Genomic DNA, 13,116 nt, shown 5'->3' with positions numbered 1-13,116 from the left:
CTTCTGTGAAGACACATGCAAAGTATTCATTAAGAACAATACCAATATCTTCTGCCCCTGCACATAGGTTACCTTTTTGTTCTTTTATGGGCCCTCTTCTCTCCTTAGTTATCCTCTTACTCATAATATATTGATAAAACATCATTGGGTTCACTTTGATTTTGCTTGCCAATATTCTTTCGTGCCCTCTTTTAGCTTTCCTAATTTCCCTTTTTGATTTCACCCCTCCAATTTCTATACTCCTCTCAGCTTTCTGTAGTATTGAGTTCTCAGTGTCGGACATAAGCACTTAAATAATTGAAAACATTGATAGCTAACAATACATTACTTCTGTATTCAAATCATATCTGTTACTTTTGGATAGAAATAGATTTTGATCAGGGATGTGTAGATGAATCAGCTTAAAGAAGCAGAGACCAAGGGCTGGAATTCTGACCCCTGTTGGTGCTGGTTTTGGAGGCAGGAAGGAGTGACAAATAGCCCTGCGGCCTGCATGCTAGATCCCTGGCTCCATCCCGTCTCTGGGCCATTTTTTCAGAGGCGCAATTGGGGACCGGCAAGGCTACCCGCCTAAAATTGTCCAGTCATTCTCCAGGTTCCTGCAGGCTGTGGGAGACAGTATAGCTGCCTGGAGGTGGTGTCCCAGCAGCAGGCCTGGGTGGGTTGGGGTGGGGGGCAGTATCAGCCAGGCCTAGAGGCCCTCCCTGCCCCCTTAGTGTAGAAGCAGCCACAGGTCACCCTGTAGAGGTGCTACCCACCACCCCTCTGCTTCCCACCCCCGAAGGGAAAATCCAGCCCCAAGTATGAAAATTAGTATGAGATTGAGTAGACTTCTTTTTTCAATATTGTTTCCTGATTCCCCACCCCGCACCCCCTCTTCCATTTCTGAAGGGACTGGTTTATGCTGGGGTGCAGTTCAATTGGCAATTATGTTATACATCATTACAGGATAAGATAAGGCAGAAAAGGAGACTGGTGTCAACAGCACAGTGCATTTTTTAAAATTCTTTCATGGGATGTGGGCATCGCTGGCAAGGCCAGCATTTGTTGCCCATCTCTAATTGCCCTTGACAACTGAGTGGCTTGCTAAGCCATTTCAGAGAGCAGTTAAGAGTAACAACCTTGCCGTGGATCTAGCGTCACATGTAGGCCAAACCAGGTAAGGACAGCAGATTTCCTTCCCTAAAGGACATTTGTGAACCAGAAGGGTTTTTAGGACAATCAATGATAGTTTCATGCACTATTACTGAGACTAGCTTTCAATTCCAGATTTTTTATTAATTAATTGAACCTATTAATTTATTGAATTTAAATTCCATCAGATGCCATGGTGGGATTTGAACCCGTGTCCCCAGGGCATTGGTCTGGTCCCCTAGATTACTAGTTCAGTGACATTACCACTTGGCCACTCAGCAGTTTGCACAGAACGATAAGGCAACATCTGGCGGAGCAGCCGGTGGTCATCTGTAGCCATAAGTGGACGATGTAGGAGTCCATCAATGCCACGAGTGCTGCCATGTCTCAAGCATAAGAGCGTATGGCTCCCTCCATCAAGAGGTTGGGACCCTCATGGAGAACCAGATCCCACAGATGCATGCAGACCTGTACACCATCGCCTTGGCCATGAGCGCGATGCAGCAGTGACAAGATGAGACAGAGAACAGGAGCCTAGAGGCTTCTCCCACTCCTGGTCCTTCTCTGCTGAGCAGTCAGGCTCAAGAAAGCCATCAAAGGGAGGAGGAGAGGCTGACCACATCTGGGGGCTCCCCTCAGGGTGCTCCGCATGTGACCACCGGCTCCTCAGCCCCTCCACCCGTGAGCCCAGCTCCAGCAGATGCAATGCCTGAGGAAAGTCCTGCAGCAGTCCAGGTCCCCCCCAGGCAGCTGGTGCCTTCCAGGCCTCAGGCAGCCAGAGGACACTTGCCAAAGTCATCACAGAGCAAGGAGCAGCCGGATCAGCAGCCTGCCTCCGGTTCAGCTGCTGTCGCAGGGATCACACCACGTAGCAGCACTCGCAAACTTATTAAGAAGACACCTAGCCACAGTTTGGGTGTAGCAAATATGTAAGTAGTAATTACTTAATTAATTAAAATTTCCTTTGTTCAAATCATTAGCCATCATTGTCTGAAAGCCATGTGCCATTATGCCTTAATCGTGAGCTGCTGACTTCCCCTTACAGCAATGCTAATGTGACCACAGCCCTCATTAACATGCTAATGTGATTAGAGCCCTTGTTAACATATTGTCTGCCATGGTCACTAGTGCGCACTGCAGCTGCTTGCAAGACAGGGACCACAAATGGAAAAGGAGGTGACAGAGTTCAGGTGAGCTTTATTTGACTCTCTGTGAATGGAAACCAGGGTGGCTGTAAACGAGTCTTTATGAAGTTGTCTCTTGCCTCCTTCATGCGTTACTCAACCCATCTGGCCACCTGCGCAATGTCTTCATCATCCACTGCTGCTTGCCCCTCTTCCTCCTCTGCATCCTCCTCATCGATGGATGAGTGTCACTCAGGCATGTCACCCTCATGTAAGGCCTTCCCCCTTTGCAGCACAGCAGACCACCACGATACATGATACCCTCGACGGGTCCTACTGCAGGGATCCACAGATCACTCAAGGCAGAGGAATCGCATCTTCAGCAGCCCAATGGCCTGCGTGATGGTCACTCGGGTGGAGCTGAGGCAGTTGTTGTACCTCTCCTCCACTGCTTTGCGAGGGTTCCTCACAGGCATCAGAAGCTATGTCTTCAATAGGTAGCCCAAGAATCCATCCCTGAATGTGAGCCAGGGGTCATCAAAAACTGTGGGACCTGGGACTGTGGAAGTTTGTAGGAGTTGTGACTGCTTCCCAGGAAGCAGGCACACACCTGTAGGAAACGCTTTCGGTGATCGCAGACCAGTTGAACGTTGATTGACTGGAAGGCCTTCCTGTTGATGAAGGTGGCTGACTGCTTGATAGCCACATTAGTGTGTACCATCACACCTTGCACCTGGGGGAATCCAGCAATGGCCCCAAATCTGATGGCCCTCTCGGCTTGACTTTCAGGTTTGGTCCAGTAGCGCAAACAGTTACAGGGCCTTGGTCACCTCCTTGATGCAGCTGTGTGCTGCTGCCTGGGAGATCCCATACATGTCCCTGGTGGATCCCTGGAAAGATCCAGTTGTGTAGAAGTTTAATGCAATGGTGATTTTCAGGGCCATTGGTATAGGGTAACCCCCAAATCTCATAGATTGCAACTCACCCTGAAGCAGGGCACATAAGTCGATGACAGCCTCCCTGGAGAGCCATAGTCTTCACTGACAGTGGCACTCAGACATATGGAGGTAGCTGATTCAAGTGCGGTACACTCTGTGGCACTGCGGGGCCCTTCTTGATAAGGCCGACTGCTCTTGCTTTCATCGTGGAGTTTCACGGACAGGCGCAGCTGGCACTTGGCCCTCCCTCCAATCAGACGCACTGCATCACATCACGGGGGTCCAGAAATACAGGCTGTATGAGACCCATGCCAGGTGACCTGTGGGCCAGCAGAGCACTGTTGATGCAGAGACAACCCTGTCTTAGCAAATGAGGATCTGACAATTCTCTTGCGGAATTGCTGATGGACTTCAGAACGCAAACTTGCAGTGTGAGCGACCAAACCCATCACAGCAGTTTGTCAACCCTGTACTTCCACAAACCCACACTTAACCCTCTTGCAGAGTCCCCGGGACTCCGGACCCCCTTGCTGAGCCCCGGGACCCCAGACACCCTTGCAGAGTGTGCAACAACACAGTTCCACAATGGTCTCCAAACCCCTCCTTTCCCCTTATGCAGCAATGCTCAAGATTGCCTACCCGTTGTGGCAATGTGGCCTCTCACCTTGGTGCCACCAGGTTTTAAAGTTATGAATTTGAAGGCACGCACGTGAGTGCCCCTCGCCATTCACAGAAATGTGCAGCGATCATTAAATCGGTATTAATTATATGTAAATGCATTTAAATTGTCATTTCCTCGACGGCTGTATTAAATTCAGCTCAGAAGATAACATCCTAAAAAAAAGTCAAACAATCCTCCCCTCACCAGGAAAAATAAGCTTTGCAGTAGTAATTGAAAATAATATTGAAGGGAGCTGTGTTTTCTTTGATCCCATAATTTATTCACAAATTTAGATCTTTTTTCCAATTTCACATTTTTGTTGCAACTTGTATCACATATTTTGAATTGTCTTTCTCCTATATTTGCCTGTGCCTAAAGGCTTCAACACACAATAGACTGTTTAGAATACAAATACCATCACATGAACATTATTCAGCTGGCATAATAACCTAAAGGCAAGTTCTGAGTGCAGGGTGATGGGTGGTGGGGGGGGGTAGGTAGTGGTGGTGGTGGATGGGGAGCAATAATGAGCGTGAAACCTGGAAGAAACTCAGAATCAAAAACAAGAAATGCTGGATTCACTCAGCAGGTCTGGCAGCATCTGTGGAAAGAGAAGCAGAGTTAACGTTTCGGGTCAGTGACCCCTTCTAGGGTTCCGAAGAAGGGTCACTGACCCGAAACGTTAACTCTGCTTCTCTTTCCACAGATGCTGCCAGACCTGCTGAGTGAATCCAGCATTTCTTGTTTTTGTTTCAGATTTCCAGCATCCGCAGTATTTTCCTTTATAGAAACTCAGAATGTCTGATTACAGCATGGCTACCTAATTATATCTTTACTTCCAGGTTTCATGCCTCCAATACCTGACAGCAGGCATAGTGTGCACCTGCATGATGCAATCTCAAATTTAAAGGGCAAATTTAAAGATGTTATTTGGAGGGGTTAGGAGTTTGTGCAAAGAGAGGGTGAAGTTTAAAGATGGACTCAGGATGATGAAGTTTTAATACCCCAGTTTAATGATATATCACTCAATATAGTTTTGGATGCATTGAGAAGCTGGAAGAAGACAAATCTCCCCAGCAACATGAAGAAGAAACCTGCTGCTGGCATCAAGAAGGCATGGTTGGAAGTGGCTGAGGAGGACAGTAGCAGGAGCATTGTGCCCTACTCCTGCATCCAGGGTGGGAAGTGCTTTAATGACCTAACCAGGTCAGGAAAGGTGTCTACAGTTTCACATTCACCTAAATTATGTAGTGCACATCACCCACCCTCCCCCCACTCACTCTGTTTTCTCAAGTGTACTTCATCACATCACTCTTCACACCCACTTAAGTTTCCAGAATGCCCATTGTTCACTTTCTATGCACCTCCTCATATCTCCATTTATCCATCCACCAATTGAGGGGTAGCAGCAGCAGAGAGAATGAAGAAAACCAGCTCAAACATTTTTGGATTGATATCGCAGGCCATTACAAGAATGTCTGCCATGGAAAGAGTGGCTGCCTCCATGGAACTTCAATTATGACTATCAAACCAGTTCATGCAGGCATTGACCACGACCATGGAGACTTTGGATGCTAGCATGTCTGCCATCTTAAATGGAAGGACAGATACCTTATCCATGGCTTTACAAGGTGCCCCTGATCTGCATCAAACTACCCCACAGAATAGAGGTAGGAGTGACGTGCAGCTGGCCCAGGAAAGGGATGATGGCAAAAAAGGGACATGGAAGTGGTATCTCCACTCAAAGTGCTCCTACTCTCACTCATTGCACCTCCCTCAGTCAGTACTCAACAGTCTACCTCCTCTTGAGATGGCTGAATCTGCCACCACACAGGGGTAGTTGGGGCAGTCTTTGGAAGGGCCCGCATGAGTTGTAGAGGTTATTGGCCAAAAGCATCTCAGCAGTCAGAGGAGGGATCTGAGCACCTTGCCTCAGGGGCCACAGGGATTGCACCGCATAGGAGCAGTAAGCAAAGGAAAGAGTAATACATTGGACATGGATTGTTGTGAAAATTTAATGTTACTAATTTTCTTTTTGTTATTAACTCACATAAAGTGGATTCATTTGCACTATATTTCCCGTTCTCACATGCTGAGCGGCAAATCGCCTTTTCAGCAGCTTTGTGATGAACATGAAGACATGAATTGTTGGGACTAGTTGGGAGATGTGCAGTGGGTGACTATTTTGTGTGAGTGGGGGTGGAGATTTGGTAGTTACTTTGATCCAATATGAGTAAACGACTGAACCTTTGAGCTAGTAGGGATTCCTAGCATCCTGAGGATGAGCAGCTGGGCTGCATTATCTTCATGCTCCTCCTCAATTTCTTCCTCTCCTTTGGAACCATCATCAGATGATGAGTGTCTTGTTCCTCTTCCAGTTCTAATCCTCACTGCTGTCCTAGGTTGTGCAGAATGCAGCATGCCATAATCATTCTAGAGACTCTCACTGGCAAGTACTGAAGGGCACTTTCAGATCTGTTCAGGCACCTGAAGCACATCTACAGCATATCGATGGCTTTCTCTATGGCATATCTGGTGGTCCTATGGCTCGTGTTGTAGTGCTCCTAGTATACATTGGTGGAGTTCCTCAAAGGTCTGAAGAGGTATTCTTAATCTCCTAACAGCCACCACTAAGTCTGTTTGCAAGCACAGAGAGGTTTGGAACGTTGGACTGCTGCAGAATGAAAGCATCATGTCAGCGCCCAGGAAATCTGGCACACACCTACATGAATCTTTTCTTGTGGTTGCACATCAGCTGCCAGCTGCACGTTGATGGAATGAAATCCCTTGTGGTTGATGAATACTCCCGATTGAGTTGGTGGTGCTCAGATTGTCACATGTGAAATCGACAGTGCCCTATACCTGTGGGAAGCCAGCCAGAGATGCGAATCTGAATGCTACTCATTCTGGCTATTGTTGCCTCAAGGAAGTTTACATAACTTGCTGACATGGCAAACAACCCATCCAGTGTCACCTGCCTTATGCATTTATGTGTAGCCAACTAGAAATCGAAGATGCCCAATCTGTCTCTGCTGGCATACTGGAAGGAGCTAGAGGCAAAAACAAATATTGATGGTCATGGTGACTTTCACTGCAATAATCAATACTTGGCAACCAAGTCCAGCAGAGAGCAACTCTTCTACCAGGAGACTTAATATATTTAGGAACAGTAGAAGCTGACTAGGAGACCATTACAACTGTTGAACCTTAAGGAGATAAAGGTGTAAATTAAAGACCAGTTGCAGTGGGGAAAGGTTATCTTTCCATTAACTTCAAATTCCAAAATTTCATTTCTTAACTCAAAAGAAGTCTATTTTAAGTGATTCTCTAAGTGGCTAGGGATGAACCTGTTGATCATAATGATAGACAGCATTTTACTACATTCCTTATTATCCATGAGTTCCTATACATGTATTTATATAAAAGTTTAAAAAGCATCTATTTAAGTAAATGAATTGTTGATAGATCTGGTACATTCAGTTAATGCATAACTGAAGGTAAATATTGATTCAAGTTAAGACTTTTACACAATTAGCAAACTTCTTTAAGCTGCATCAAAACTGAACTTTGTTTGGGATGGGCTCAGGAATTTTATAAATTGATAGATCTTGCACTGGATTTATGGCACTGGTCGAAAAATAGTCAGTGCCAGAAAATCTATTGTAAACTGTGGTTTAGTATTTCACAAATAATCATTATTTTATCAAGCTGTAGCCATTTTTCCTATTTGCGCAATTTAAATAGTTTACCTCCTGTGCCATATAACAAGCATAAAACAGCAATTAGTCATGGTTATAAGATGGAAAAGTCTGTTCAGATCGATTGTCTGTGATTTAATTTTAATGATTAAAGCGTGGAATAATGGGAATTTAGTTGTAAGGCAACTCACATTTTGCTGAAGTTCATATAATTTTATTACTTTGTTAAACCCACATGGAAAGATGCAAATTATTGTCATTACAGCCTGACAGCACTTGTACACCACACTATTCATCATCTGCATAGTGTTTTGGTTTTAAAATTAATTATCAGCCCCAGAAATATCAACCCAGGGTGCTTCAAGTCATCACATTGGTATTATTAGTAGTCTTCAGCCATGTAGGAGTTGATAATAATGCAGAGGCAGGATCTGAGCCAGGGTGGTGGTGGTGGTGGGGTGGGGGGGGGGGGTAAAATAAAGTGTGGAACATGGAGAGTTTTGGGACATGTGACAATGTCTGATTTCAACAGGGATGCCTCATTATCATTTTACTTTCGGGTTTTCAGTCTCCAAAGCATGTGATTGGGCATGATGTGCAGCCACATGACTTAATTTCACTTGAGTTCTGAAGAAGGGTCACTGACCTGAAATATTAACTCTGCTTCTCTCTCCACAGATGCTGCCAGACCTGCTGAGTGTTTCCAGCATTTCTTGTTCTTATTTCAGATTTCCAGCATCCGCAGTATTTTGCTTTTGACTTAATTTCACCTTGGATTAATTGGATGCTTCGTTATTTGCCATGGTTAAAACAGAAACAGGCGTGCTTGTGGTGGTTTTGGATTGGCCTTCACGAATTTGATGCTTTTACACCTCCTTCCCTGACCCCCTCCTGTCTGTCATGGGGGGAGCAGTGGGGCGGAGGAGGAGGGGTGTTAGGCAAGGGCATCTGGTGCCTAATATTCTCACTATAGAAAAAAAAGCAAATGATCATACTAGCCTCTGTTTCTACTATCAACAATAAGTTTTCAAATATTTGTCAAGAAAACACGATATGCCAAATGAGGGATTATTAATTCATTAACATGCATTACATTAAACCTTTAATGGTAAAATTCCTGCAGTTAACTTTAAAAAAACTAGCAGCCAACATGTCCACAGTTTCCACTGTAACAAGGCAGGTCATCTTCGAGCTGACTGCTGGAAATTACTGGGAAAACATGTAGGCTTAATCAGGGCACACCGGACCAGCACAGGAGTAGGGGCCTTGATGGAAAGCACAGCAGATTAGGCTGTGGTTTTAACTGCGGCAGCAGGATCCAGTAAACCTACCGCCGTGAGTGCAGGAAAACTTAATAAAATCCCTGAAAGTTACCAGGATTTTGTATCCCAAGGAAAAGTAACCCCATACCCCTCGAGTGGGCAAAGCAAGCCCATAGTCATACTCAGGGATACATGGGCCACCAAATCGCAATGGCGCAAGGGCGGCACAGTGGCGCAGTGGTTAGCACCGCAGCCTCACAGCTCCAGCGACCTGGGTTCAATTCTGGGTAGTGCCTGTGTGGAGTTTGCAAGTTCTCCCTGTGTCTGGGTTTCCTCCGGGTGATCTGGTTTCCTCCCACATGCCAAAGACTTGCTGGTTGATAGGTTAATTGGCCATTATAAATTGCCCCTAGTATAGGTAGGTGGTAGGGAAATATAGGGACAGGTGGGGATGTGGTAGGAATATGGAATTAGTGTAGGATTAGTATAAATGGGTGGTTGATGGTCGGCACAGACTCGGTGGGCCGAAGGGCCTGTTTCAGTGCTGTATCTCTAAAACAAAACAAAACAAATCCCTCTGCTGAGAAAGGCATGACTTTCCCCCAGATAGTATATTGAATGCTAGAGTGCAAGTAAACCATATTGGAGGGTGGTATATACCCATACATTTAAATCGGGTGCACCTGAAGTGCGATCTGGTTTCGGGACTGTGGGGATTGTCCCTAGTCTACTGGAGGATGGGGTTGACCTGTTCCTGGGTAACAATTTGGCGGGGGCAAATTTGGTAGCTTCCCCAGTAGTTTTAGAGAGACTAAAAGAAGTCAGGGAGACAGAGCAGTTACAGGAGAAGGTCCCTGGCATTTTTCCTGACTCGGTCCATGGCCAAACAAGCTCCACCAGAGGAGCCTGAACTGGCACGGCAGACAGATGACCCTACTGTCTGGTTATCTGAAACCTTCTTTGGGAAGCTCAAGGACCCAAAGCATGGGTTAAACAGAACTTCCTAGGTTGAGGCTCAACAAGCCGACCCAGTATTAAAAAAGTTAGCACAGACTGCCCAAACCGCAGCTGAAGCAGAGGGAGTCCCAGAGTGCTACTATTTAAAGGATGAGGTGCTGATGAGGAAGTGGAGACCTCCTCACAGATCTGCAGGAGAAGAGTGGACAGTGGTTCACCAGCAAGTGGTGCCACTGAGGTACCATAAGGAAATACTAATAATAGCCTATGAACTTTCAATGGGTGGACATGCCAGTGTACAAAAATCCCAAGCCCGTATAAGACAGCATTTTCACTGGCCACAACAAAAAGATGTGGTGGAGTTCTATAAAACTTGCCACACGTGCCAGGTTGTGGGGAAGCCCCAACTTGCAATAAAACCTGCACCCCTAATTCCCACACCGGCTTTTGGGGAACCCTTCAACAGAGTGCTAGTGGACTGTGTGGGACCCCTGCCGAAAACAAAAGGGGGCTACCAGTATCTTCTCACCATTATGGATATGGCTACCCGATTCCATGAGGCCATTCCCCTAAGAACTATCTCTGCCAAGCTAGTGGTGGAGAGGCTAACACAATTCTTCACCAGATATGGGCTACCTGCTGAGATCCAGTCAGATCAGGGCATGAATTTCATGTTTTGGATCTTTCAAAATGTCATGGGTAATCTGGACATAAACCAGCTAAAGTCTTCAGCCTACCACCCACAGTCACGAGGGGCTTTGGAACAATCCAGGGAACCACCAGACCCTAAAGACAATGATCAGAGCATACTGTTTTGAGTACCCCCATGACTGGGATAAAGGGCTGGGATTTCTCCTGTTTGCCACTTGGAACTCACACAATGGGCTGGATTTTACAGCCCCCTTGACATTGGGGGTGGTGGCGGGGGTGTGCCGGAAAATGCCTCCCAGCGTCGAGGCCCGCCATGGGCCTTGACGCTGGGAAGGCCCGCCCCGATATTGCCAGCGGTGGCAAGGCCTTATGGCGGCCACCCTACCGCTTGGTGACGGAACCAAAATTTAAATATGTTAATTTATTTTAATCAATGAATTAAGTACTTACCTGCTCCCACCGTCCATTCCAATGCCAATTTGATGCCTGTGGTCAGCACTCCCATGCCTTCGGATACCCATTCAGGGATCTGATGCGAGACACTGGTGGGGAGGGGCAGCAGGTAAGTATCTCAGTGCTGGGGGTTGGGGGATTATCATCAAACTCTTCTGATTGGTCTAGGATGTGATAGAAAGGGTTAAAGTTTTAAGTTGATGAACTTTGCGGGGGGAAGATTGGGAGCACAAGGCAAGAGTTTTGGTGGGGGAAAGGGCGGGTTATTATTTCCATGGTTATTGGAGGTGGGTGGGAGATGGTCAGGATAAATTTATTTCATTTTTTAAAAGCACTGTGTCTTTAAAAATTTAAATTGTAATGTAGGGCTCGAAGCCCTTTAAAAATGTGTTGGCGCCTGCATAGTGGTGCCTGCGCCATTGCCGGGGACAGACCGCCTGCCTCCTCCATATCATCGGTGGTGGGGGGGCGGGGGGGGGCGCGGTACACCCTGGCCATTTAAATGAGCCGCCGCGCTGAATATCGCGGTGGTTCCACGATGTGCGGTCCGCCCCATTTTTAAACCTTCTGAAATCCAGCACAATGAGTCCACTGGCTTTAGTCCATTTGAAGTAGTTTATGGACACGAGGTGAGAGGTCCTCTTAAACTAATCAAAGAGAAGTGTTTGGGACACAGGGGTGAGTCTTCCATGTTAGACTAAATTTGCATGTTCCTGGAGTAGCTCACGAAAGCCTGTGCAGTGGTTCAGGAGCACCTAAAGACCTTCCAGGCAGCTATGCAAAGGCAAGCAGACAAACATGCCAAGGCCAAAACATTTCGGCCTGAAGAACATGTATTAGTATTTCTTCCATTTCAGGGTGAACCGCTGAAAGCCCGGTTCACCAGCCCATACCGAGTGGCAAAAAGGAATAGCCAGGTAAATTATTTGATTGACACCCAGACTGAAAGAAAAAACAAAGGCTGTGCCATGTTAACATGTTAACACAGTATCTCAGCCGGGAAGGGGACAGACAAGCACAGGTCTGCCAGATAGTCAGGAAGGAAAGGGACAGAAAGGGACAAGTTAGAGGAGGGCCGGGAGGATTCTCAGATGGAACTCGTCACTGTCTGGTTAGCCAATACTAAAATGTTAGAAAAATTAGACCCCACACTCCCCTATGTAAATGCAGGCCAAAGAGGCATCCTACCAAGGCTGCTAATAGCATTTAAAGCAAACTGCAAGGAACAAGGAAAGTTTGTAAAAAGTCAAACCAACAGTGAGGGAGATGATTCACCTCGTTGAAATACCACAGGGGAGCGCAGTGAAAGCTGGACAGACACCTGCGAGTGGAAATGTCCCAGAGGACATGGGGCAGATAAGCAAAGAGACCCTCTCCACAGTAAAGGGAAGGAAAACTGCCCTAAATTGTGTGACTCTCCATTTGTGTGGCACTTGTGTAACTCACCAGAAAACTAAAAGTGAGGTCAGTGTGGATCTACCCACTGAAGAACCCAATTATCAGGTCCCAAACCCAAAGCTAATCAAACTGAATAATTTCAATTCATAAATGCAGCAAGAACGAGGGCCCAGAGGAAATCTCAGACACATCACAGGGGCTAAAAAACAGTTTATTACCAACTGCCACTACAGGGAGAGAAATTATCAAGGTGCTGGAACCTGGATGGTTAAAGCCACATTGCAGAAAAAAAACAGTGTAATCTCTGATGCATTGTCCAGGGTCTAACCCAACCATCGCAGACAAACTCCAAAAAAAGAAAATTAAATCAGCATAGCTGCTGCAGACAAAGCCAGCTGCAGAAATTCTAAGATTAATGAGTGAATTTGAGGTGTGAGTGTTGAGAATGAATGTATGTTTTCTTCTTTTTCTTTTCCACATCTTTAATGAAATGTTCCTATCATCACATTTCATTCCATGGGGTACAGAGGTGTCAAGAAAACACAATATACCAAATGAGGGATTATTAATTCATCAGTTGGAAACTTACATTAAAATTTTAATGGAAAAATTCCTGCAGTTAACTTTTAAAAAACAGGCAGCCAAGACGGTCACCGCAGTTTGAATTTGAAACACCTTTTCACATTCCAAAACCCAACCCGGAGACAGAGGTCTGAGCAGCATGGACACAGAACAATGGCTTGCTCTAAGGGATTGAATTACTGAACATAGCTTCTTTAGCACAACATTCAAGGCAATCCTAACACCTTGACTTTGAAAAAGCAAATCCCTCCAAGTGTA

The sequence above is a fragment of the Heterodontus francisci genome, chromosome 12, assembly GCF_036365525.1.
Source record: "Heterodontus francisci isolate sHetFra1 chromosome 12, sHetFra1.hap1, whole genome shotgun sequence".
NCBI lineage: Eukaryota > Metazoa > Chordata > Chondrichthyes > Heterodontiformes > Heterodontidae > Heterodontus > Heterodontus francisci.
This window is presented reverse-complemented; position numbering follows the sequence as displayed.